Source organism: Sus scrofa, chromosome 5 (genome assembly GCF_000003025.6).
Source record: "Sus scrofa isolate TJ Tabasco breed Duroc chromosome 5, Sscrofa11.1, whole genome shotgun sequence".
Taxonomy (NCBI): domain Eukaryota; kingdom Metazoa; phylum Chordata; class Mammalia; order Artiodactyla; family Suidae; genus Sus; species Sus scrofa.
The window spans coordinates 92760211-92784803 of NC_010447.5; the positions used below are offsets into that span (position 1 = coordinate 92760211).

The 24593-nt window shown below is 39.1% G+C and overlaps 1 long non-coding RNA gene across 7 annotated transcripts in view; it reads right to left on the reverse strand.

Annotated features, from left to right (window-relative positions):
- LOC106507542 overlaps positions 203 to 24593 on the reverse strand; it is a 66798-nt gene continuing 42407 nt past the window's right edge. For 5 of the 7 annotated variants that reach the window (XR_002344267.1, XR_001303590.2, XR_002344269.1 and 2 more), the window contains 3 exons: positions 10199 to 10265; positions 5719 to 5871; positions 204 to 4794 (listed from right to left, as the gene is read on the reverse strand). This is a non-coding gene — a long non-coding RNA (uncharacterized LOC106507542). Of the gene's footprint in view, positions 5352 to 5718; positions 5872 to 10198; positions 10266 to 24593 lie in introns of all 7 variants that reach the window. The other 2 variants (XR_002344266.1, XR_002344268.1) reach the window with 2 other exon arrangements.

Here is a 24593-nt window from a genome sequence, read left to right on the forward strand (position 1 = left end):
AAGGTTAGATCCCTGGCCTCGCTCAGTGGGTTAAAGGATCTGGCATTACCGTGAGCTGTGGTGTAGGTTGCAGACATGGCTCAGATCCCACATTGCTATGGCTGTCATGGAGGCCTGCAACTACAGCTCCGATTCAGTCCCTAGCCTGGGAACTTCCATATGCTGAGGGTACAGCCCTAAAAAATCAAAAAACAAACAAACAAAAACAGTAAGTTGGAAACACTCTACACATAAAAAATGAGGTGACTGCATAAACTGTAATCTATTCATATTGTGGAAGTAGTATATAACCATTAAATTATGTTTGTTTTTGAAGAACATAAAATGATATGAGGAAATGTTCAACAGAAAACTAATCAGGGAGAGAAGGGTTAAAATTACATATTTGTCAAATGTCCCAAGTATTTATTTTTGCATACATTTGTGTGCATATACAAGTGGAAAAATCGCATCAAAGTCTTAAGTATTGTTTCTGAATGGTAGGATTATAGGTAATTTCAGTCTTTCTCTTTATAATTTTCTATACTTTCTCAATAGTCTACAATGTATCCGTGTTCCTTTCATGTTGAGAACTGAAAAAATTAATACCATAGCATATTAAAGGTTCATAAAGCAGAAGCTGTTCCCCAAATAAACACTTTCATTTCCAACCAAAGGCAATTGAAAAGCAGTTTTTCACGAGTATATATAACTGGAACAAGGGTTAAATCGAGTAACGTTCCTGTCTCATTAACAGAACTGATGCAATCAGCGTGAAGACTTCCATACACTGTCAATACTTACGTATTCAGGAAAACCTCAGGCCATAATTCTTTAAAGCTAATTTGTCTCTCAAGAACTGAGGAAAAATTGATATATGAAAAAGTTGGAGGCCACCCAAAGAGAGAATTCAGCGCCAGCTTGATTCGCAAAATGGTCTCCTGGGGCCCAGACTGTCTTGAACAACGCCTGGAAGAGGTCTCTCAAGCCTCCCATCCTCCTCAGAGGAGCAAAGACTAAACGCAGCCATCATACTGAAAAGCCTGGTTGGAAAGTCAAGAGTTGGATGGACTTAGAATCAGCAAGTAGGAAAGACAGGGAAGAACTGTACTAGTTGCTAAATCCAGCTACACATAGAATCACTGCGGAGCTTGTTAACTACTGACTCCTGATCTCACCCTCAGAGATTCGGAAGTCTGAGGTGAAGTTCAGGAATGTGTATTCTGGACATAGATGCTAGGTGAGCCTAAAGAAGTCTGAGTCCCAGGACTAGCATTTGAGAGCCACTGATCTAATACCACGGAGGCAATTTAGGTCCAAAGAGGTAAAGATCAATTAGTTCATTTGTAACAAAGCATCCGGACCTAAATAATGACAGAAAGGAAGAGTTGCGAAGAGAAATATTCTTTTCTGAGCAGAAACTGCAGTTAGTTTGAGAGGATGAGAGGTAAGAAAACTGTTAAGTGTGTTCAGTATGGTCACGTATCCACCTCTAAGTTGACCAAGGGTTTGTGTGGCTCTTACAAAAATCCTGAATGTCAGAATGTTTCCTATGATAACTTAGATAACTCAGCATCCAGCTTGGAAACTCAGTAGCCACATACAGTGAGACCTTTAAGCAGTTCGTATTTCTCCATTTTCTTTTTTAGAGATCAGCTCACCAAAAATCCCTAAAAATGTATTTGCTGTGTGACGCTACAGCTATTCAAACAAAACAAACATTGATTTGTTATTTAGCTCGTTTATCCTTGTATGGTTTCACTAGCTGAGCTTCTACAATAGGAAGTTATTAAGATAAAAAAATCACAACAGTATCTTATGAACTTTCATATATCCAAGCAAAGGAATAACTTCCTTTTTACGCACCTACTATATACCAAGCACATTTAGTAGTCTGCGCAAATCTTGTTTAGTAGTCATTTTTATTCCTCGTTTTACAGATCAAGAAGTAAAAAGAATCAAAATAAGATTAAATATTGTATTCAGGGCCAAAAAAGCCAGAAAGTGGCCAAGTGGGAATATAGAACTAACTTTCAAGCTCAGAGTCTCTCTACTTTCCCTTCCTGCTGCCTTCTTAACCAAAGGTATTTTTGTCAATAGAGAATATTTGAATGAAAAAGCCGAAACATAGATATTTTTCTTTATGCTGTTTTTTCATACCTTATTAACTACTGTAATTCTTAATTTATTAAGTTCTTGCTCTACAGAAATAAAACAAAGAACATTCTGCATCAGATTTTTTGAAGTTATACATATAATTTATGGAGAGATGTTGCAGATCTAAAATCACCTCTGTGGTATTTTAGTCCTTGAGTGACAATCTAAATTGTGCACTTGTTCTTTTTAAATAGCCACTGATTACAGGATTGAAAAGGCTTTGTTAAATCAGAGTGCTTTAATTTTTTTTGAAATTTCCCTGTGGGTCACTGTATTCTCACATATGCAAAAACCTTTCTCAAAGGGTTGTACTGAAATCACAACGGAAGTTGCAACAGGAGTCTTATCAGTTGCCAGTTTCTCTCTGGGTCCAAGAGCTACCTGGGAAATTTCTCTCTTGAAAATCAGTCTCATTCAGAACAAGAAGAGAAGAAAGCCAATGACACAGTTGTTGTAACCAAGAAAGTATGAAATGAAGACAGTTTCGATGTATGTTGTCTTAGCAGACTACTGGCTCTATCCAATTTAAAGAAGCAGCATGTTCTAATTAAAATTTAGAGGGATAGCATAGGAACAGTTGTATCATCAGGGAGACACATTTTCAACATAAAATTTTTATTTATAATTATTGGCTTTATTATCATCACCATATTCATAAAACATCTGGGTCTTAGAGATGCTTTCAAAATCATATTCCTTTGCAACATCGAGTCATGCTGTATTAAAACCAGATTCCATAGACTTTAACCTTTCCCCAACAGGCTGTTTTTACTGGAACTAAGACAGTAAGCTGCCTAAGTGTACTGTGAACTATCCATAGATAGGCATCCCCTGGGCCTCCTGAGTTTTTCTCATTCGTCCTCACTAGGTCTCTGTGAAGCAGAAGCATGGGTGCTAATCTTTAGTCATCAGATTTTTTTAAAAAAAGCAAAAAACAAAAGATGGTGAGTTTGTCCACTGAAGTCACATGCTACCCCAAGACAGAAGGATCTCAATTCCTGACATGTGACTACAAGGAGAACTCATTCCAGATCCAACTGTGCAGAGAACAGAGAATGACGATGAGGTGGTGAGAAGGAGTAAATAGTGATGTGCCACCTGTCTTCCCCCCATATTCCCCAAAGGAGGAATGAGCCAATTCTGCCCTGTAGTGTTAAACTAACAAAATAGGCTATGTCTTTTGCTGAAGTCACCTGTAACCTCCAAAGACTATTCAGATGTAATGGTATCTCTAAGCGTAACTCAAGTGGGCTGTTAATAGGGCTCCATTTCCATCTTCAGCCATTTTCTCTCTGTCTTCCTATTCTTAGGAATGTATCCCCTTCTATCCAAAGCTTAAATTCTCATCTCTACCTTAACATAAATTTTGTATCTTCGATACTAATTTTTCAGTCAAGCTTGAGTTCAGTATTGATTTCCAGGAAATAAAATGCCAACAGGACATTTCTACCAGAACATTCTGCTTTAAACCCAGATATCTAAAAATCAGATTAAGGCACATTCCCATCTGAATAAGCTTTCTTTATGTGCAGCTCCATTCTCCCCCACCATATTTTCCAAAGTACTCAAAAACTTAAACCTTAGACTCCTCTTCTACTCTTTTCTCTACTCTACGCCCAATAATCAATTATCAAATTCTGGCATCTCTTTCTTTTGTTGGTCTCTCGTGTTTATCCCTACCTTGTCATTTCTTCATATGGAATTGCACTTTCCATCCAATTTTCAGTAATAAACTTTTTTTGCTATACTAAACCCTACAATAAACTCTCTGATATACCAAAGCTAAGTTAATCTTTATAAAACCTCTAATATCATGCCATGTACTTGCTGAAAAAATTATACTGTTTCGTTGTGGCCTTTCTAATCAAGTCCGAACTCCTCAGCCCAGCATTTGAGATTTTCCATTATCTGACTTCACCTTGCCATTCCAACTACATAAAACCCCATTAGACACGCTTCCTGAATCTGTATCTTTGGCTTTAGCCAAAGAGCTCCCCTTAATGTTTCCTTCTCTTCTCAGTGCACACCAAGCATGCTCATTCTGCACTTATCCATGAACTCCAACTTGGGAATCTTGACCTTGCATCGCATCAGTGCTACGACTTTCAAGACTCAATACCAATATCAATTTTTAGTAAGGCTTTTCCTGATAACTTCTCCACAGAATAGTTATGTACTTCTCTAAATGTCTGCAACAGGGACCATGTGAATCTGATTACAGACTCTCATGCGGTGTTATTTTAGCTGCCTTATTTTATAAACTTTCCCCCTCCTGGATTGCAAGCAGTCGAAGGACCTTGACAACAAGAAGTGGTTTTGTTTGTTTAGTTGTTTCTTTCGTAAAACAGAACAAAATAGTCGCAAGACTGTACATTATATTTGATGCTGTCTTAATTATCATAATTTAAAATCTCTTTTAAAGGTTAAGGGTCTTAAGAAGTCTGTCACCCCATTTCTGATCATGAAATTTCATTGGCCCCACGTGAGGCCTGAGATCATCTGCTTAGAGAAACACGTTGAGACAGAATCACAAATGCTCCCCCACACAAGTCAGTTTTGTTCAATTCTTTGTTTACTTTACTGCTGTTCCTGGCTCCATATTCGGTTAATGTGTGAGAGCGAACGCTGATGCACATTTGCAATTTTATCACTGCTTTTCTAAAAACAAAAGAAAGTGGTGCTAGGTCAGTAACATTTTTCTCACATTTGAAAGTGAGTACATAAAGTACATGAAGATATTAGCAGAGAGCCTAGGAAAGATTTAAGTGCTTAACGGTCATGATTGACAAAGCAGAAAGGTTGGTTTGACATATCTGATTGTTCTAGGCTGGGTTCTCAGCAAGGGTCCTGAGACAAGGATTTACATGAAAATTACACAGCTAGGAAGGGCTCCAGCAGAATCTTATATGAAGTATAGCAAGCAGGCCCTGGAAGGGGAAGTCAAATGGGGTAAGATTTTAGGCAGTCTCAGCCTCAGTCAGATCCCAGAAGGAGCTCCGGAAGTAAATTATTCATTCACCCATCATTGGCTACAGCTTGATCTAGTAGGTCATCAACTCCCAAGCACTTGCATTCCACTGTGTAACACAAAGTTCCTCCACTATCCCAGGGGCAGCCTCCAGTAGACACACAAAGGTATGAGGATGGCCGAAATGTAAACAGATTCCAAGGGCATCTGGGCAGAGTACAGTGTATTTACTAGGATGTTCCTAGTTCTGGAGCAGAAATAATATAAATGCTCATTTATTTCAAAGGCTTGTATATACATAGTTTAAAAAAAAGTTAACAAATATAAGTCCAATTATCAACTATAGGCTCTAAGACTGAAGAAAAGAAACTTTCACATTTTACTTTCTACATGTCTATATTAGAATTTTTACAATACGCATAAGGGGGAAAAACTTAGCAAAACAAGTTTTTCTACCAAAAGCTCAATGATGGAATGTGTTTGATTTAATCACATATTACTATTGTTTTTATTATTAGTAACTCTGGGAAAGTAACACCATCTGAATAAAAACTGATTCTCTAGACTGTTAAAATACTTGAGTCCAGTAAGTAATTAACAAATTGCATTCTTACCCAGTGTAAATGATATCCATGGTAGGCCCAGAAAGAAATAAGCCTCGTTAAGGTTTAATTCCAGAAGGGGAGTTAACTGGTTTTGCCAACTGCGAGCATGAGAAATTTGGCTCTAGTTGTAAGATATGGTCCACTCGTTCTATTTATCATCATCTATATAAAAAAAAAAAAAGAAATTTTTTTAATTGCCCTTAGAAATTTATTTTAAAATTATTTTGGAATTTCAGATGAAAGATAGTATCACATTTGGTTAGAGCCTTGCCTAGTTTGGATATAATTAGATAATAGCAACTGGTCAGACCTGTGCATTAAGAGTAATCTGGCAGCTCTATATACTATATATATTTACTACATATAGTAAATTAGAGGAGCAAAAGAATAGTAGCAAGAGGGTCAGTTAGAATTCTACTAGAACAATCCAGGTAAACAGCAATGAAGGTGATAAATAATGGTGAAGAAGCAAGCCTTTATCATGTCTGTCCTCTATGAACTGGACTACTAGTAACCACACAGTCAATGAGGACGATGATGATTTTAAAAATCAGATGATATACAGGAATTACTGTGGAGAAGAAAATTAGTAGAAGCTAATTAGATAGAAGGGCTGGAAGAGAGAGTATGGTCAAAGAAGACTGAAAAAGATAGTGACTCTTTTGGTGAGACAATGTTGAATGTGCAAAGAAATGCTGAATTTTAAATATAGCTGGATGTAGACATAAGGATATTTAGCAGACAGTGAAAAAAGTGCCTGGAATCATGAAAGACTTGGAAACATAAATCTGAGCCATCACTAGTGAGGTGTTGGTAGAAGCTAAAAGAGTGGATAAGGAGAGCAAAGGGTAACAAACTAAAGAGAAAGAACGGAGAATGGAACCGTGAAAGATGACCAGACTGGGAGAGCAGAAGGATCCTGAAAGAGACAGGGAGGAGAGCGAAAGAAGCACGTGAAGCATCAGGAAAAGCAAAAAGGGGGCCCCTCCTGGGAAGTGTCAGGAAGATGAAGGCAAAATATTCTGTTGTTTTTCACTATTAGGAAACTGAAAGTGATCAAACAACCTTATTTCCATCAATTTTCACAGCTCAACAGTGAAAGTCCTAGAAGAAGTCAAAAATATGTTCTTAATTCTATATAACTGAAAATTTAAATGACTCAAAAAGAAAGTATTGTCGAGTTCCTGTTGTGGCTCAGCAGTAACAAACCCAACCAATATCCATGAGGACATGTGTTCCATCCTCAGCCTCGTTCAGTGGGTTAAGGATCTGGTGTTGCAGTGAGCGGTGGTATAGGTCACAGATGCACCTTGGATCTGATGTGCCTGTGGTGTAGGCCAGCAGCTACAGCTCCAATTCAACCCCTAGCCTGGGAACTTCCATATGCCATGGGTGTGGCCCTAAAAATACAAAAAAAAAAAAAAAAAAGAAGTATTTCATTTTTTCTGGCTAAATTTTCTGCAAATAATACAACTCTGTCCTTATTCCATATTTATTCAAATTATTCCTTTATCCTCAATGACAAAATAAAAAATTCTGCCATCTTTGGACCATCCAGGGAAGGAATGAATCTTTCCCCTTGAGTCACTAAAGATGTCACAGGTTGAAAATATAAGCCAAAGTAAACCCACCAAATAAAGCAAGTAATTATGATTTGGGTCAGGTACCAAGCAGACATTGAAAACACAACCAAGGGGAGCAAGTTCAAGAAGTCAGGGGAAGATCCAGGCAGTGTGCACCACTTAACAAGCCATGGTTAGGTACGGGAGGACACACATCCTTGAGAAGGAAGGAGAGGTTTCAGAGGGGAGAGTACACATGCGTGGTTTGGCACCCGAGGGAAAGTTTCACGGCCTTGGGACCACAGCACCATGGTGCCCTCACTTACTCTATTCCTAGTCCAAGGGCTTGCCCACTTCCCTACAGATTCTTGACCTGGATTGCCCTAAATCTTTAGTCATTACAACTTCCAGAAGCCTTTAAATGTAAGTATTCAGTTTATGAACTATCCTCAGACTATTAATATTTGTTCCTATTTCATGTTTTTTCTGACCAGCTCATACCCTGATCCAAAATTTTATATTTATATTTATCACACACACATTAAAGATTGTGCTATTAACTATTCTCAGTAATCTGATTAAACCTTAGGCCCTATATTTAAAATTTAATTTTTTTACTGTCACCATTAAATTGCTCCTTGGTATAAAATAATGCAGATTTTCAACATGAGATTTATTTGTTATCCTGGCTATTTGCAGTTTGGGGAACCATTTTCACTGCTCAGTAACTCGTTATCATATAGGTGGCATTTGTATATTTTAAGCACCTACACACATTTCTATTATGATTACAGTGATTAAAGTAAATACACTTTCTAAATGTTTGAAGGAACTTAATAACACTGCTGCAGAACAACTGTCTGGGTCACTAGGCTCTGTGTTTATGCCGCACAGAGTGGGCTACTCTATACTTGAGAGGTGAATCATCCACCCATTTGGCTGAGTTTCTGGATGCACAGACTGATCATTGCAGATGATCAGTCAGTTCACTCTTAAGTCAATCCATTTTCCTTGGTATTCAGCATTTTCAAGGAATCAGCACCAGTAGTTGTACACAATGTGCTCCTTTCTTTGAAGAAGAAAATGGGAGGAAAAATGGCATTTTCCCATGGTGTTGCCTTAAAATAACTAAAATTAATTCTGTGTAAATCCAAAAATATATACTAGGATAATAATCATGAAATTATTCACATTATTGACTACTTCAGGGTGGTCCCATCTATTAATTTTATTGGTTATATTGATATAGCACTGACTTATGTGTCGAACCTTTCTTATTTGAAGGCATCAAGAAGATTCTTTGTGAGAGATAAGGGAAGGAATAGCGTGGGGTATAGTATGAGTCTGCTCAATAAGTTAAAGCCTTAGTCAGTCAATTCCCATAGTAAAGTGACTCAGAGTAAACAGCAAACCTTTGCTGATTTTCTTCCCTTAGTCACTGAAAGCTCACACCCTAATCAGCACATATTCTCCTTCTGCATATGTGACAAATTCAGGGCAGTTCAATTTAATGCTGCAAACGTGAATTAAATTCATTGTATCTGTTCATTGTTCTTTGCACTATTCAAAGGCAGAGACGATTGGTACAACCTCTGCCCTTGAGTCACTTATAATCTTATAAAAGCAGATGAATAGCCAACTGTAAAACCAAGTAAAATAAAGTAAATTTTAATACAGATATAAAAACAATATGCTGCCGAAAAACAGAAATGGGGACTTTAATTCTTAATGAAAGGAATTAAATAAGGCTGTTTAATCTTTGAAGTTTACTTGCTCTTCTAATAAGAACCATAAATATTGACTTTTCTCTAAGTCTTTGTGGTGATCAGAACAACTGAGCTAATTTTATGTATTTCATCTGACATGTCATTAATCTCTGCATACATTCATTAAATAAATAGTGCCATCTAATATATGCCAAGGATGTCACTGGGAATAATATTGAATATGATTTAGTCCTGCCTTCAAGGAGATAACACTCTGTTGAACAAAGGTAATATATGGAAATTAATAAATCTGATAAATATTACAAGTTTTGGAGCAGAACATACCAAGACTGAAAAGGAACAAAAAAATATAACAGCCAATTCTTTTTCCTAGGAATGAGAGATTAAGTTAGGTCAGAGACAAGAAGCTTATAATGGAGATACTGAAGACTTAGTTTCAGGTTATTTCCCTTTAGTTGGGAACTTCAGAACTGCAGACTAGCAATGTAATGATATGCACAAAATCAAGAGTACGGATGAGTGGAGGCTGCTTCAGATACATTACTTATTTCTTAAGAAGTTCTAAAGTTCACTGTGTTAGTAAGAAGAAACTTCAGGGTCAGAACCAAAACCTTGGGTTCTCAAATATTCAGACTTTTAAGCTGCAGAAGGGATTGTTTCATCCTGTATGAGTCCACCCATTTACCATACAAGAAATTCTCTCCTTCTAACTATATCATCAGACCTGCATAGGACTTGACCATGGCCTACATCAGAGGTCAGTAAAGACTTGATGCAACATTGTAAATTGAATACACACAGTTATTGCCCTTACCACCCAAACCCATTCAGAATGACATTAAGGATTTTTTTTTTTTTTGCATTAAAATCAAAATAAATCACACACACACAAGGACAAGAGAAAGGAAGTGAAGACAATAGTTGATAAGCCTTATCAGTAAAATTTGGGAAAATGGAGAGAGAATACCTATGAGCTAGCTGACACTGCAGATCAAAGAAAAGTGTAAATACAAGTGCTTATTGAGAAGAATAGTAATGAGTAGGTCAAACCCTAGAAAAGCTTAGGAAAGGAAGTATCAGTTACCACTCAGGAATCAGCACACTGACAGTGAGAATGAGTCATCATGAAAAGCCCAAGGGAATCCATGGGAATTTCATATTAGGAAAGATGAGATTCTCTAACCCCCTTCCTTTTATCACCTCCCACTTTGCTGGCAGCCAGGATATCTTCTTTTATCTCCAGAATGTAAGAATGCAGTATGCCTCTCTGAAAAGAGAAAAAAATTGGACAAGTCCAGTCATTTCTGCAGCAAGGCTCCCCATTTAACAATTACAACCCTCCCCCTAAAACACACACACACACACCAACAAACACAATCACAGAGCCTCTAACCAGTTCTTTATAGTACCTCACTCTAAGATAGGAATATATACTCAAGGCACAAAATCTCTGACATGAAACAGAGAAACCAAAAAAGACAAACCAAAAAAAGGACCTGGGGGACACAGAGATGGTATGGGGAATTTGAGGAAAAACTAAAGTAGAAGTAAAACTGTCCTTGATATTCTCAGATAGATACTCTATCCATAAATTAAAAGCAGATGGATTTCTTTTTTCGTAAAGCATTTAGAGAGTTATAAACAACTCTTAGAATTTAAAAACATAATTTAAAAAAATTTAAAGTCGATAGATGTTTAAAAGGTACACCTAGTAATTAAAATAAATACCAAAGAGTAGGGAAATGGGAAACTTGGGACAAGATTAGGATAGTAATCCAGGGACGCAGACATACAAAGAGTAGGAGTTCAAGAAAAAAAAAAATTGATAGGGAAGAAATTAGAAAAGAAACCTTAAAAGAAAATCCTTCACATCTGAAGGAAATGTGTTTTTTGACTGAAAGACTCCATCGTTTGTCTCCAGTAAAAGGAGTGAAAAAAGACCCACACAAGAATATATCACTGTGATATTTGGCTCACCAGGGGATAAAGACCTTAAAAGCTTTCAAATAAAGAAAAAAAAAAAAAAGAAGAAGAAGAAGAAGAATGGAGTTCCTATTGTGGCTCAGTGGGTTAAGAACCCAACTAGTATAGAAGATGCAGGTTCACTGCCTGGCTTTGCTCAAGCTGTGGCATAGGTTGTAGATGCGACTTGGATGTGGTGTTGCTATGGCTGTGGCCTAGGATGGAGGCTACAGTTCTGATTCAACCCCTAACCTGGAAACTCCACATGCTGCAGGCGTAGTCATAAAGAAGACAAAAAAGAAAAGAAAAAAAAAAAAAAAATCAGGTCATAAACAAAGAATCAGAAGTCAAAATGGCATTAGACTTTTCAACTGTATCTCTAAACGGGAGATTTTTAGAGTGATAGATTCAAAGTTTTGAGGGGGAAATGTCCCACCTGGAATCCCATAACCAGACAAACTACTGATCAAGTGTGAGGGGTGAAGGAAAACATGGAAGAGTATGGGGATTACATTCCAGGGACAGGGGGCCGTGAGAGTAAACCCCGAGGCATGACTCAGCATGGAGGCCTGTTATAGATTTAATACCTGGAGAGAGAAGGCAGAGTCACACCAGATGAGGCCTTTAGCTAAAGAGCTGTTCATTCTCCTGCTAGTCCAGAGAATACCTGAGGACTTCAAGAAATAAAGTGACATCATCAGATTTCTACTTGGAAAGTCTCAGCTAGCAACATTTGGAAGACCGGGTAAGAACTGAGGGGTGCTGGTGGCAGAGAAAAAGTACATGTGGACAAGAGTTGATATGGCCTGACCGAGGGCAACAGCAGTGAGCAAAGAGACAAAAAGACTGACTTCCAGGAAGGTTCAGAGTACAGTCACCATTAGGTATCTGTTTGAATGTAGATATGCAATGGAAGTATCTAAGATGCTTCCCAGATTTGCACCTTAGGTGACCAGATGAATATCAGTGTCTTTCCCTAGCAAGTAGGAAGGATCTCGTTAAGAGTTCAGTTTGGAACATATTGAGTTTGCCATATCCTACACTCCACATTCTCTTTCACCCTTAGGCCTCTATACTTGTTTTGCATTCCAGTTGGAATTCTTCCTAACACCTCCCTGTTTTACACAGGCACACCTTAGAGATATTGCAGGTTCAGTTCCAGACCACGGCAATAAAGCGAATATCATAATAAAGCAAGTCACACCGATTTTTTGGTTTCCCAATGCCCATAAAAGTTACATTTACACCATCCCAGAGTCTCTTAAGTATGCAATAGCATTATATCTAAAAATCAATGTACATATCTTAATTTAAAAATACTTTACTGCTGAAAAATTCTAACCATCTAAACCTTCAGTTAGTCATAATCTCTTTGTTGGTGGAAGGTCTTGCCTCAGTGCTGATGACTGCTGACTGATCAGGGCGGTGGTTGCTCAAGGTTGGGGAGGTTGTGATCAGTTCTTAAAATATAATAACAAATGTTGTTTGTCACATTGATTGACTCTTCCTTTCACAAACAATTTCTCGGTAGCATGCAATATTATTGATAACATTTTACTGCAGTAGAATTTCTTTCATATTTAGAGTTTATCCATTCAAACCCTGCTGCTGCTTCATCAACTAAGTTTATGTCATATTCTAAATTCTTTGCTGTCATTTCAACAATCTCCACAGCATGTTCATCAGGAGCAGATTCCATCTCAAGAAAACACTTTCTTTGCTCATCCATAAGAAACAATTCCTCATCTGATAAAATTCTCTCATGAGATGGCTGCAATTCAGTTGCATCTTCAGGCCTTACTTGTAATTCTAGCTCTCTTGCTGTTTCCACCACATCTGAAGTTTCTTCCTCCACTGAAGTCTTGAACTACTCAGTCATTTTTGAGGGTTAGAATCAACTTCTTTCAAACAGTTGGCAATGTTGATATTTTGACCTTTCCCCATGAATCTCGAGTATTCTTAGTGGCATCTAGAAGAGGATGGTGATAGGTGAATAGAATAGGATATGGGAAAGAACAGTGAATCTTTTAGAGAAGGTTTTTGATTGACTTTGCCAAGATTCAGCAGAAGAATCACTCTCTCTGGCAGATTATAGCCTTATGAAATTTATTTCTTAAATAAGTCTTGAAAGTCAAAATTATTCCTTGATTGATAGGCTGCAGAATGGATGTTGTGTTGTCAGACATGAAAACAACATTAATCTCATTGTGTATCTCCATCAGAGTTCTTGGGTGGCCAGGTGCATTTGTCAGTGAGCAGTAATATTTTGAAAGGAAGCTTTTTTTCTGAGCAGTAAGTCTCAACAGAGGGATTTAAAATATTCAGTCAACCGTGTTGCAAACAGATGTGCTGTCATCCAGACTTCCTTCTTCCATTTATAGAGCACAGGCTGAGTAGATTTAGCATGATTCTTAAGGACCCCCGGTTTTTGAAGTGATAAATGAGCATTGGCTTCAACGTAAATTCACTAGCTGTACAAAAGTCAGCCTGTACTTTAAAGCTTTGAAGCCAAGCACTGACTTCTCCTCTCTAGCTATGAAAGTCATGGATGGCATCCTATTCTTTTAGAAGCCTGTTTTATCTGTGGTTTAGTGTAGCCACCTTTATTAAAGATCTTAGCTAGATCTTCTGGATAACTCTCTGTAGCTTCTACAGCACTTGTTGCTTCACCTTGCGTTTTGATGTTATGAAGATGGCTTCATTTTGGAAACCTCATAAACCAACCTCTGCTAGCTTCAAACTTTTCTTCTAAGGCTTCCTCACCTCTCTCAGCCTCCATGGAACTAAAGAGAGTTTCGCTTAAAGTATTTTCAAGCCTGCTTCTCTGCCATGCCACAGTCTTTGTAATTATCACTTTTATGACCGTATGTATGAAACCAGGTGGTACCTCTCCTACTGGTCATTTCCGCTGTTGTTTAACTTCTAGGCAGTTTCCTTTTTTTCACTATTTTGCTGAATAATCTATAAAGAGAATCTTTGTGCACAAGTCTTTTTTCATTGTTTTTTGCATTTGGTCTTTGTGGATATTAGGAAACAGTGATTGATTGATTGATTTTGCCTTAGTCCCAGTGTAGTACTATGACTCAAAAATATAAGAAAGTTTATGGCCATGTTTTGTCTTGTACAGATTTAGGAATATTTTTTTCATGCCAAATCTCTGTTTGTCCCAGGTTTCTCTCTGCTCACTGCCAATGCCACTAGAGAATAAATGAAGGCATTGCCTTCTTGCTCCAGGCTCCTCTGTCCACCTCTGCCTCTGTGCTCTGCTGTGGACCTGCATCCTCCCACCCCTGAGCCTTCCAAGCTAATGACACAGCCCAACAATTGCCTGGCTTTGGCTCTGGTATTTACCATTCGGGGAGCACACTGGTCTGCAAAATCCCCAGTGCGCAGCTTGTACATAATCCTAACCTGAGCCCGTGGCCGAGATGATCTGCACAGCTCACATCCAGCTACCTGGAGCTCAGTATGTTTACGAGGAGGAAGCAGGCATAATGAGAACAATGAGGCCAGCTCAAAATGTTAGTCCTTCTTATTTAAAATGCCCTTCCAGCATTTCCCTCACTGCAGTGGTGAAGAGCTTGGGCTCCACAGTCAGGTTTGAAGTTTCATCTCCTTAGGCAAGTTTGCTTAGCCTCTGCGTGCCTCAGTTTCCTCATCTCTGAGATGGGATTATGTATGTAAGTGCTTAGGACTGTGCCTGGCACATGGAAAATCTTCATAAGGGTTTAGTATTATTAGTCCCCTCACAACCCTGGGGAAATAAATATAATTGACAAGACCCCTTATAAAGGCATAATTCTCATTAGAAAATGATAACTAAACATGTGTGAGAGGCAGTGTTCTCAGAACTCTACAAACATTGTCTATTAAAACATCTCTGCACCAGCTGAGACAGGTGCTGTGATCTCTGTTTAAAGATAAATAATGTGAGGCTCAAGAATATTAAGTTCCTGCCTGAGATACTGCACAGATATAGGGATTCAAATTCAGGATGCAGTCCCAAGGATGCACTCCTAACAGCTAGACACATGGCCTCTGTGAATAAAGCGGCAGAAACTTAGTGGTTCATGAAGAAAGAGAGAGTGGCTAACAAATTACCCAATCTTTAGCAATGTGATTCCTCTGTTGCTGCTCCAAGGGGAAAAGCTGAGTTCCAGGGCACTAAAAACTATTTACAGCCTCTACCTCCCACTTTACTTGGTGCTTTGAACCTCATCCAAATTGAATTCAACACTTACGGTTTTCTAATGCCATTGTGAGTTAGTGGTTCTTTTAATCTACATCTTATCTCCCAGCTGTAGTCTTCGCGGCTCTTCCTAACTCTTAGAGTGTCAGATCAAGGGATATGAGACTTCGGTAAATCCTTCAGAGTTTAAGATTAATGAGAAGGAAATAAGTGTCTGATGTCAGTTAAATGATAAAGTTCTGCAGTTCTGCTTCAAATTTCAGGATGCAGAAATTTGTCTCTAAATAAAGAAAAAAAAAAAAAAAACTGCCCTGTGCTCATCATGCAGATTAGAAACAGTAAGGAAGCCTCTCTATAGTTAGAAGATGCATGCCCAGGGAGGACTTCCTGGAATGAAGGAATTGATAACCTTTTCTCCACGAGGAGTGTATTGCTGCTCCATCACCACTGGCGAGGGCTCTGTTGTGAGAGTGTATGATGCTGATAATGTGAGAAAGGAGGAGATGCTGTTGTGGGAAGAGGACGAGACAGTGGAGATAAGCTTTGGAGGCCATGGCTGCCTTCGAAGAAAGCATCTTAAAAGTTCAGGAACATGTGTTAAGCGGGGAAGGAAAGAGGAGACAGAATGAAGCCGGAAAGGTACCGAGAGGCCAATAAGAGGTTCATGAAGTAATCCAATATGCTAAACAATGTGAATATTTTCTTGCAGAAGGTGGGAAACCACTAAATGATTCTAGGCTGGAGTGACCAGCAGAACAACAAAGTAGATTTCTCATTAAAACTGATGTTTCTGACTTCCTGTGCAGGGTAGGAAGAGGAGACGGGAAGGAGTGAGACTGGATGCCAAAAGAGGGTAGGGGCTATTTGCAAATAGTACAACAGACTGGAGGAAAGATGCTGTAGAGGACCCAGAAGACCCTAGCAGTGGCAGAGGAAAGGGACAGTGGGAGACGAACAGGAAAGATCTGGAAAGATCTGGAATGTAGGGAGGACAAGCTGGAACGGCAGATCACATATGTTCTTTAAGGGGAGGTGGAGTTTCCTAGGAAAGTGTCTCTCCATTGTTAGTCCAGGATCCCTTTTTGGTCACCTTGAGAGGCCACTAAATCAAGCCTTTCCTACAGCTAGTCTCCCTAAATATATTAATTTCATGAGCCCACTTAAATCGATCTGCTATCACTTTTGGGAGCATCCAAACTGATAGCATCTCTTTTCAGAAACTCAGTGCCGTGATAGTGGCAGAAATAAGACTGCTGTAGGCAAACAAATGACTGGGAGATGAAATGCCTCAGCAATCCAAACGACACACTTGATTTCTGCAGCCAGATTTATTGTGGCCATTTAAAATAAAATACAAGTGTTTTTGTTTTTGTTTTTGTTTTTAATTCTTTTCCTTGTCTGAGCTTTAGGGGAGTCAAAGAACGGTGTATTCTCTTTTGACTCCTTTTCCAGGACACAGGTGATAGTTCAAAATCTAAGTGATTCTTCCCCTAATTTATTAAAGTACCTCTGTCAGCCAATGCTGAATTTTATCCATCACTTATCTTTTCCCCTTATATTAAGTAATGCAGTGTTGACTTCAGATTTTCCTACTCAAAAAGAAAAAGAAAAAAAGCAAGTCTGATCTTCTTTTGGAAACTTCTTATCCAAAACTCACCATCTCTTGTCTCGACCATCAGAATACAAACTAACGTGCCTCCTTGTTTTCATTCTTGCCATTTTCATCCTAGTCTCTACACAGCAACCAGAGTTATCATTCTAAAGTAAAGGAGATCTTATTCGGAATTGCCCAGTTGCTTCGTACTACACTTAGCGTTAAATGTTTAATAGGTCGCTTTGAGAATAAAGTTAGATTCTATTTGTAAAGAGCTTCAACAGTGCCTGGAACATGTAATCACTGAATAAGCATTAGCCTCATTATTACTTGCTGTTCTTTCTACCTAAAAAAAAATCTTCTCCCACCCATGTTCACTTAGTAAAATGTATGTTCTTTAAGATTCGATTCAAATCTCTCCTTTCCCTTTCCAAGCAAAAGACTTTCTCCTCTGTGCTCCCATGGCATCTAGTTCATACCTGTGTGATGAAATGCACTAAGTTTGTGTATAATTATTTATTTACTGATCAACATCAGCAAGCCCTGGATAATTTATGTAACCCGCATAATGTCTGTCACTTGGTGGCTGACATGTTCCACAACTTAGTGGAAGTATGTTATTTCTTTGTCCATAGGCCTATATATCCAAAACATGAGCAAATTATTTTCTCCTCTTACAGAACCCACATTCTACCTTTCCTAACGGAGACTTTTCATTATCGGATTACTGACCATTACTACCTACCCTTTGTTACAGTTTCCAACAACCGGTTACATGTAAAGGTGACTTTTACGCATCAGTAGTGTCTCTTATTCTCTAGGTCCCATATTGTGCCAAAGGGGCCCGGAGGTGATGTGGCAGTTCTCATGGACCTGGGTAACTGGAAGGCAGTATGTCTGAAGAAAAAAATTTCCTACCAGGATTTGGGGAAATTTACTTACTGTCTCTAAACTTGGTTTCTTTATTTATAAAACCACTCTTAGAGTTGCTGCACAATTCAAGTGGAATAGCAGAGATCATCACTCCATATAGATATCAAAGGACTATATATTTTACATCAGCCATGAACCCTGCTTATCTAGCGCTTCACTGTCCAATATGGTATCCTTGGATCATATGTGCTATTGAGCACTTGAAATGTGGCTGCTCCAAAATGAGATGTGCTGTATGCATAAAATACACACCAGACCTCAAAGACCTCATATGAAAAAAGGAATGCAAAATATCTCATTAATAATTTTCATGTTAAATATTACAAAGCTCCAGTAATCAAGACAGGGTGGGTACTGGTACAAAAACAGACATACAGACCAATGGAAAAGAATAGAGAACCCAGAAATAAACCCAGACACCAACAGTCAGTTAATCATCAACAAAGGAGGCAAGAATATAAAATGGGAAAAAGACTGTCTCTTCAGCAAGTGGTGCTGGGAAAACTGCACAGCTGCATGTAAATCAGTGAAACTAGACCACACCCTCACACCATGCACAAAAATAAACTCAAAATGGCTTAAAGATTTAAGCATAAGACAAGACACCATAAACCTCCTAGAAGAGAACATAGGCAAAACACTCTCTGACATCAACTGTACAAATGTATTCTTAGGTCGGTCTCCCAAAGCAATAGAATTAAAAACAAAAATAAGCAAATGGGAGCTAATCAAACTTACAAACTTTAGCACAACAAAGAAAACCATAAGAAAAATGAAAAGACAACCTATGGAATGGGAGAAAATACTTTCAAACTATTCAAACTGAGAAGGGCTTAATCTCCACAGTATACAAACAACTCAACAATGAAAAAACAAATAACCCAATTGAAAAATGGGCAGAAGTCTTAAATAGTTCTTTCTCCAAAGAAGACATGTGGATGGCAATTAGGACTTGAAAAAAGTACTCAGCATCACTAACTAGAGAAATGCAAATCAAAACTACAGTGAGGTACAATGAGGTACCACGTCGCACTGTGTCAGTATGACCATCATTAATAAGTCCACAAATAACAAACGCTACAGAGGGTGTGGAGGAAAGGGAATCCTCCTACACTGTTAGGGGGAATATAAATTGGTACAGCCACTATGGAAAACAGTATGGAGGTTCCTCAGAAAACTAAATATAGAACTACCATATGATCTAGCTGTCTCACTCCTGGGCATATATCCAGACAAAATTATAATTCAAAAAGACACAGGAACCATATGTTCAGAGCAGCACTATTCACAATAGCCAAGACATGGAAACAACCTAAATGTCCATGGACAGATGATTGGATTAAGAAGATGTGGTACATAAACATGGGGAATATGACTCACCCATAAAAAAGAACAAAATAATGCCATTTGCAACAACATGGATGCAACTAGAGATTCCCATACTAAGTGAAGTAAGTCGGAAAGAGAAAGACAAATACTGTAAAATATCACTTATGTGTGAAATCTAAGATAGGCACCAATGAACCTATCTACAAAATAGAAACAGATTCACAGACATGGAGAACAGACTTGTTGTCAAAGGGGAGGCAGAGAGGGTGGGATGAACTGGGAGTTTGCAGCTTAGTAAATGCAAACTATTATATTTAGAATGGATAAGCAATGAGGTACTGCCATTCAGCATAGGGAAACAGATCCAATCTCTTGGGACAGAACATGATGGAAGATAATATGAGAAACTGGCACAATATTGTAAATCAACTATACTTTAATATAAAATACATGAAAAAATGTTTTATGTTGAGAATATATTGTGAATATTTTGGATATCGTAGATTAAATAAAATACGGTATTAAAGTAAATCACCTTTTTTAACTTTTTTATGTTGCTACTAGAAAACTTTAAATTATATATTTGGCTTACACTGTATTTTTATTTCTACCGATCTAGAAAAGGACTTTCAAGTTCTTATGTGACTAAAAACATGTTGCCATGGGCCTTGGTGCCAAGACCACCCTTCAAAAGGGCACTTCAGATGGCTTTTCTGACTCTCCTACAAAAGGAAGTAAAGGATTTGTGCTGTCGCATGCTTGTGGGTACCAATGCTACATTTTCAAGAACGCTGGTAAAAAGACAAAGGTGATCCTATGAAAATCAACAAACTCACCGTCTCACCCCAGGACTATACCCCATTGCTGAGCTCATATGCTCACTAATCAGAAGTGTTTATGCCCTTTCTTGGCTTCTGGCAATTCCCATAATGTCCAGGTCCTTGTAGGTTTAAAATTAATTCTAATTCACAGTAGAAAATTACCTTTGTGATGCTCTAGATTTGCACGATTAATATCCCAAATGCTGATAATGATAGTAATGAAAGTTTCTTTCTTATTTTATAAGAACTTTGTGAAAGGTCAGCTGAAGCAAATGTGTTTCCTGATGGCTACTTTAAAAGTTGATTCCAGAGCTATCTGCACTTAATACTCATAGAAATCATTAACTGGTTTCTCAACCAAAACTAAAATAGAAATCCAGTCACTTCTCCATGTCTCTGTTGGACATAGAAGTGAAAATAAGCTTCCTAGGAAGGCAGTGGAACAATGATCCAAAGGGGCAAACATCAAGAGTTTCCGTTGTGGCGGGTGAAGGATTCACGCTGTCTCTGTGAGGATGTGGGTTTGATCCCTGGCCTGGCTCAGCGGGTTAAGGATCCAGAGTTACTGCAAATTGTGACATAGGTCGCAGATGCAGCTCTGACCCATTGTTGCCATGGCTGTGGCGTAGGTTGCAGCTGCAGCTCTGATTTGTCCCCTGGCCCAGGAACTTCCATTTGCCACTGTTATGGCATAAAAAAAAAAAGAAAAAAAAAGAGAGGGGGAGAACATCAGTGGAAAATAAAATGTAAAACCTAACTGATGAAAGGCAGGGCCACTTTTTTAATTAAAATGTAAGCAGAGAAGCAGGACTGCAGAGGAACTGAAGGCGTCTCGGTGACCAGAGAATGCATGCTCTTGAACATCAGTCTTTGTATCATGGTCTGAGGGAAAGAGGAGAATAAGTGCACTGGGGAAAAGTAGATGTTCTCCATGTGCTTGGGGTTTGTTTAGGGATGTATCTTTCGGTATTCCTACCCCGGGCCATTTCTTTAATTCATTCACTCAACAAATTTCTATTAACATCCACTGCGTACCAGAGCAGTATTCTAAGCCCAGGGGATCTGCAGCAAACCAAGGCTCTGCTCCCAAGGACCTTGTATTCTAGCGGAAATTCCCTGGAGGTAGCTCTGTGCCCTGCGTCCTAGTGCCTTTGCTCCAGTGGCCTGCCTTTGCCACCTTCCTCTCAGCTCCAGACCCACAGTGGAGGCATGTGAATTAACATATCATACCCACAGAACCCAGTTTTAGAATTCAGGGGTGATGCAGGCAGCAGAAATCCCCGTTTAGTTGGCAAAGCCTTCAGAGTGCCATAAATCACTCATACGGAAAGAAACCTTTAGTTCTTTCTTTGATAAGAAAAGGTAGCCCTTGTTACCTCTGGGTAAACAGCCATCACCTCTTTCCTTATCTCCCTCCCTCCTCTTGCATTCACTCTGTGTGCTCGTCCTGGTGTCTGCCTCCCTGGCAGGGGGACAGCAGTGAACACAGTGCCAGACGATGCAGAGTTGAACTGTGGCAATGTCTCTTTGCAGAGAGGGCCTTGCAAAGTGAGACCAAGGTCCACGTCTGGTGGGCGGGGGGGTAGGGTCCTGCTCTTTCCACTGACTCTGGGACACAGGGCAAGTAAGGGAACATTTTCACTGCTGCAGGTATTAAAGTAGAGATGCTCTAAGCCTCCTCTCAGTCTGGAGGGTCTACGCCTTTAAATAATTGCTATAACACAAATAAATGAAGAACTGAAAATTAGAAAGTGGACTAACACATCAAGAAGGAATTTATGGACTGTACCTGACGTTCATCGATAGCAATGGAAGATCAGTGAGCAGGGAGAAAAACGGCGTGTCCTCCAAAAAGTGACTTGAACAAGGTCACCCAGCGAACAGAGAATGTCTCCTATGGGGGTATTGTTGCCTTATTTTTCATCAAGGCTCAAACTATTATGCTTGGCAGTTTCTCCACTGGACTTGTCATCTCTATATAAATTAGTCGACAGCTGTAGCCAGCTGTTTTGTCAGAAGTAACAGAATCTCCATATAAAAGCTGAATCTGGTGTTTTCCAAACACAGCTTTTTTGCCCTGAAACTGCAGACCTAAGCTGGCGTTGCCATTCTTAAACATAAAATGCATACACACTGAGGGCGTTTACCCTGGAAGTTCTGGGGGGTTGTTCCTGCTACATGATCTGCATGACGATTCGTGACCCGAAGACTGGGTAAAAATCTGGCAGGAAAATTTCTACGTTTTTCCTTTTCCTCCACCCCCAAATTGGAAAATATTCATATAGGGAATCCTTAGAAACGAAAAAACAGTTTTAAAAAAATAGCCTGATTTTTCCAGTCCTTCACATTTCTAATAATGGTGGGCCTGGAAGGTTCCACTAATGTTTTCCAAACACTACACAGACCACATAACTGATATAAATAGAACTAGGTCTAAATAACTTATGAAAATAGCACTCAGGGCTCCTGCAGAGGCCATCTGTGAGATGGTCCTTTCCTAATGAGCCTGTGACTTCAGGGAGTCACACATTCCCCCATTTGGATCCAAACCCTTTCGGAGGAATTAGATAACAATCTTTATTGGGGGGCGGGGGCAGCAGAATTAGAAGGTGGAAAAGGATTGAGGATATGAGAATGGGCCAAGTGGAAGCCTATGTCTAAATTCCAAAGACTAAAGCATGGTCAGGAACAAGAACCATTTCCACTGAAAACTCGCCATCCAATGATCCCTTTGCCCTGGATCCTCAGTAAATACTTGACATTAAACACGCAGCATTTATGAAAACATCCAGTATTTACCTAACCATCAGCTCTGTTTATTAGGCACATTTCCTGGTGGAACTGGCACAGCATTTTGCTTGTCGACACTGTTTATCATTTCTAGCCACGCGCTCATCAGATAAGAAACCTAGAAGCCAAAGGAAAGCGAGGGAAAAGCGGGGCGGGGGGGGGGGTGTTGACGGTCTGGGGGTGCAGTACGAGAGAGGAGAAGCAGGGGAAGGGCTGCTTACATTGGAGGTACTCTCCTACACTCGATGTGAATGGCCAGAGCAGTGCAGGTACTCAAACTGGAAACAAAATTTCAAAACATCTTCATGACTGAATCACTGATTTAACAATTTCCTACTCTTTCACCCATTTTCTTATTTTGCAAACTCTGAGAATTCATCTTAGTCCCCTATCAGATAAATGGAAACATTAATTCTTCTGAGATTGCTCAGTACTGAAAGTATCCTTAAACAAAGGTGTTCAGCCTCAATCTCGTTAAATGTTTCTGAAAATTAGGTATTTGACTCTAAATACACCAACAGGGAGACAGCCTGTGGGTATTTCCATAAGGTTTTGGAACACTCAGAGGTATGTGGCCTTATGATTATTGGACATAATAACAACATACACGAAAAAAACCTAGAATTTATAAAACTGTAATAAAACCTGGCAAATGGATAAAGAATCCCTGAGATGTGCACATACACAGAAATAAGTTTTAATTCTCACTGCTTCGAAAAGTACTAAAGACAGCCACAGAGGTGTATATTAAAACCACATCCATAAATCTTAATCATTTAAAACCTGAAGAAAACCATGGATTCTTGAGGAAAAGGCACTACACACAAAACTTCAATATTTTAAAATGTTTTAAACTTTTCAAAATTTATGGAATTCTCCTTGTGGTGCAATGGATTAAGGAGGTGTTATCACTGCAGTGGCTCATGTTGCTGCTGTGGTGCAAGTTTGACACCTGGCCCGGGAATTTCCATATCCTGCAGGTGCAGCCAGGAAAAAAAAAAAGAGAGAGAGAGAGAGAATTTTCTAGGGCTGCACCTGAGGCACATGAAAGTTCCCAGGCTAGGGGTTGAATCCGAGCTGTAGCTACTGGCATACACCAGAGCCACAGCAAAGCAGGATCTGAGCTGCATCTCTGACCTGCGCCACAGCTTGCAGCAACACTGGATCCCCGACCCACTGAGCGGTGAGGCCAGGGATCGAACCTACATCCTTATGGATACTAGTCGGATTCATTTCTGCTGCACCACAATAGAAACTCCCTAAATTTTCAAAATTTAAAAATCATGTACTTTTAAAAATTGTTTGATTATATTATAAATTCCACATTATCCAAAACTCTTTCTGTTAGAATTCTTGAGCATCCAGGCTGTGCAAAAATGTCAAAACAGAAAAAAAAAAAAAAAAAAAAAGAATCTGTGTGTAGGACTTTCTCTTAGTTCTTGTTTTGTCTTCTCTTTCTGGCTCTTAATACCCTCCAACATTTTCCCCATCGAAGGCTTGCAAGCTTACCTTTCCTGTCAATGCTCTTGTCTTCCCTCCTTAGCAAATCTTCCTTAACCCAGATCTCACCACCCCAGAAATCTCTTTTCCACTTTATGCTATGATAGTAAATCATCTGATAAGCTTAACCATGATATCTAACACCTTTTATCCCAAACATACCTTATGTCATCCTGCAGGTTTGCCCCCACCCCCCATGGATTAGTGGCTCTTAACCTAACTAAATAGTCCATTCACCTGGTGATGCTCAGGCATTACACTGGACCAGTCCCATCAGAATCTCAGTGAGTAATGCCAGAGTATCAGTAGATTTGCAAGAGCTCCCTGGATGAATCCGTTGGGCAACTAGACATGAAAACTACAGATCCATGTATCTCAGTATTTGGCCCACATACTTCTGCAGCAGAATCATCTGAAGTCCCCTGTAAAAATGCAGATTCCTAGGACCCCCACCACCACCTCAGATCTTAGAACCTT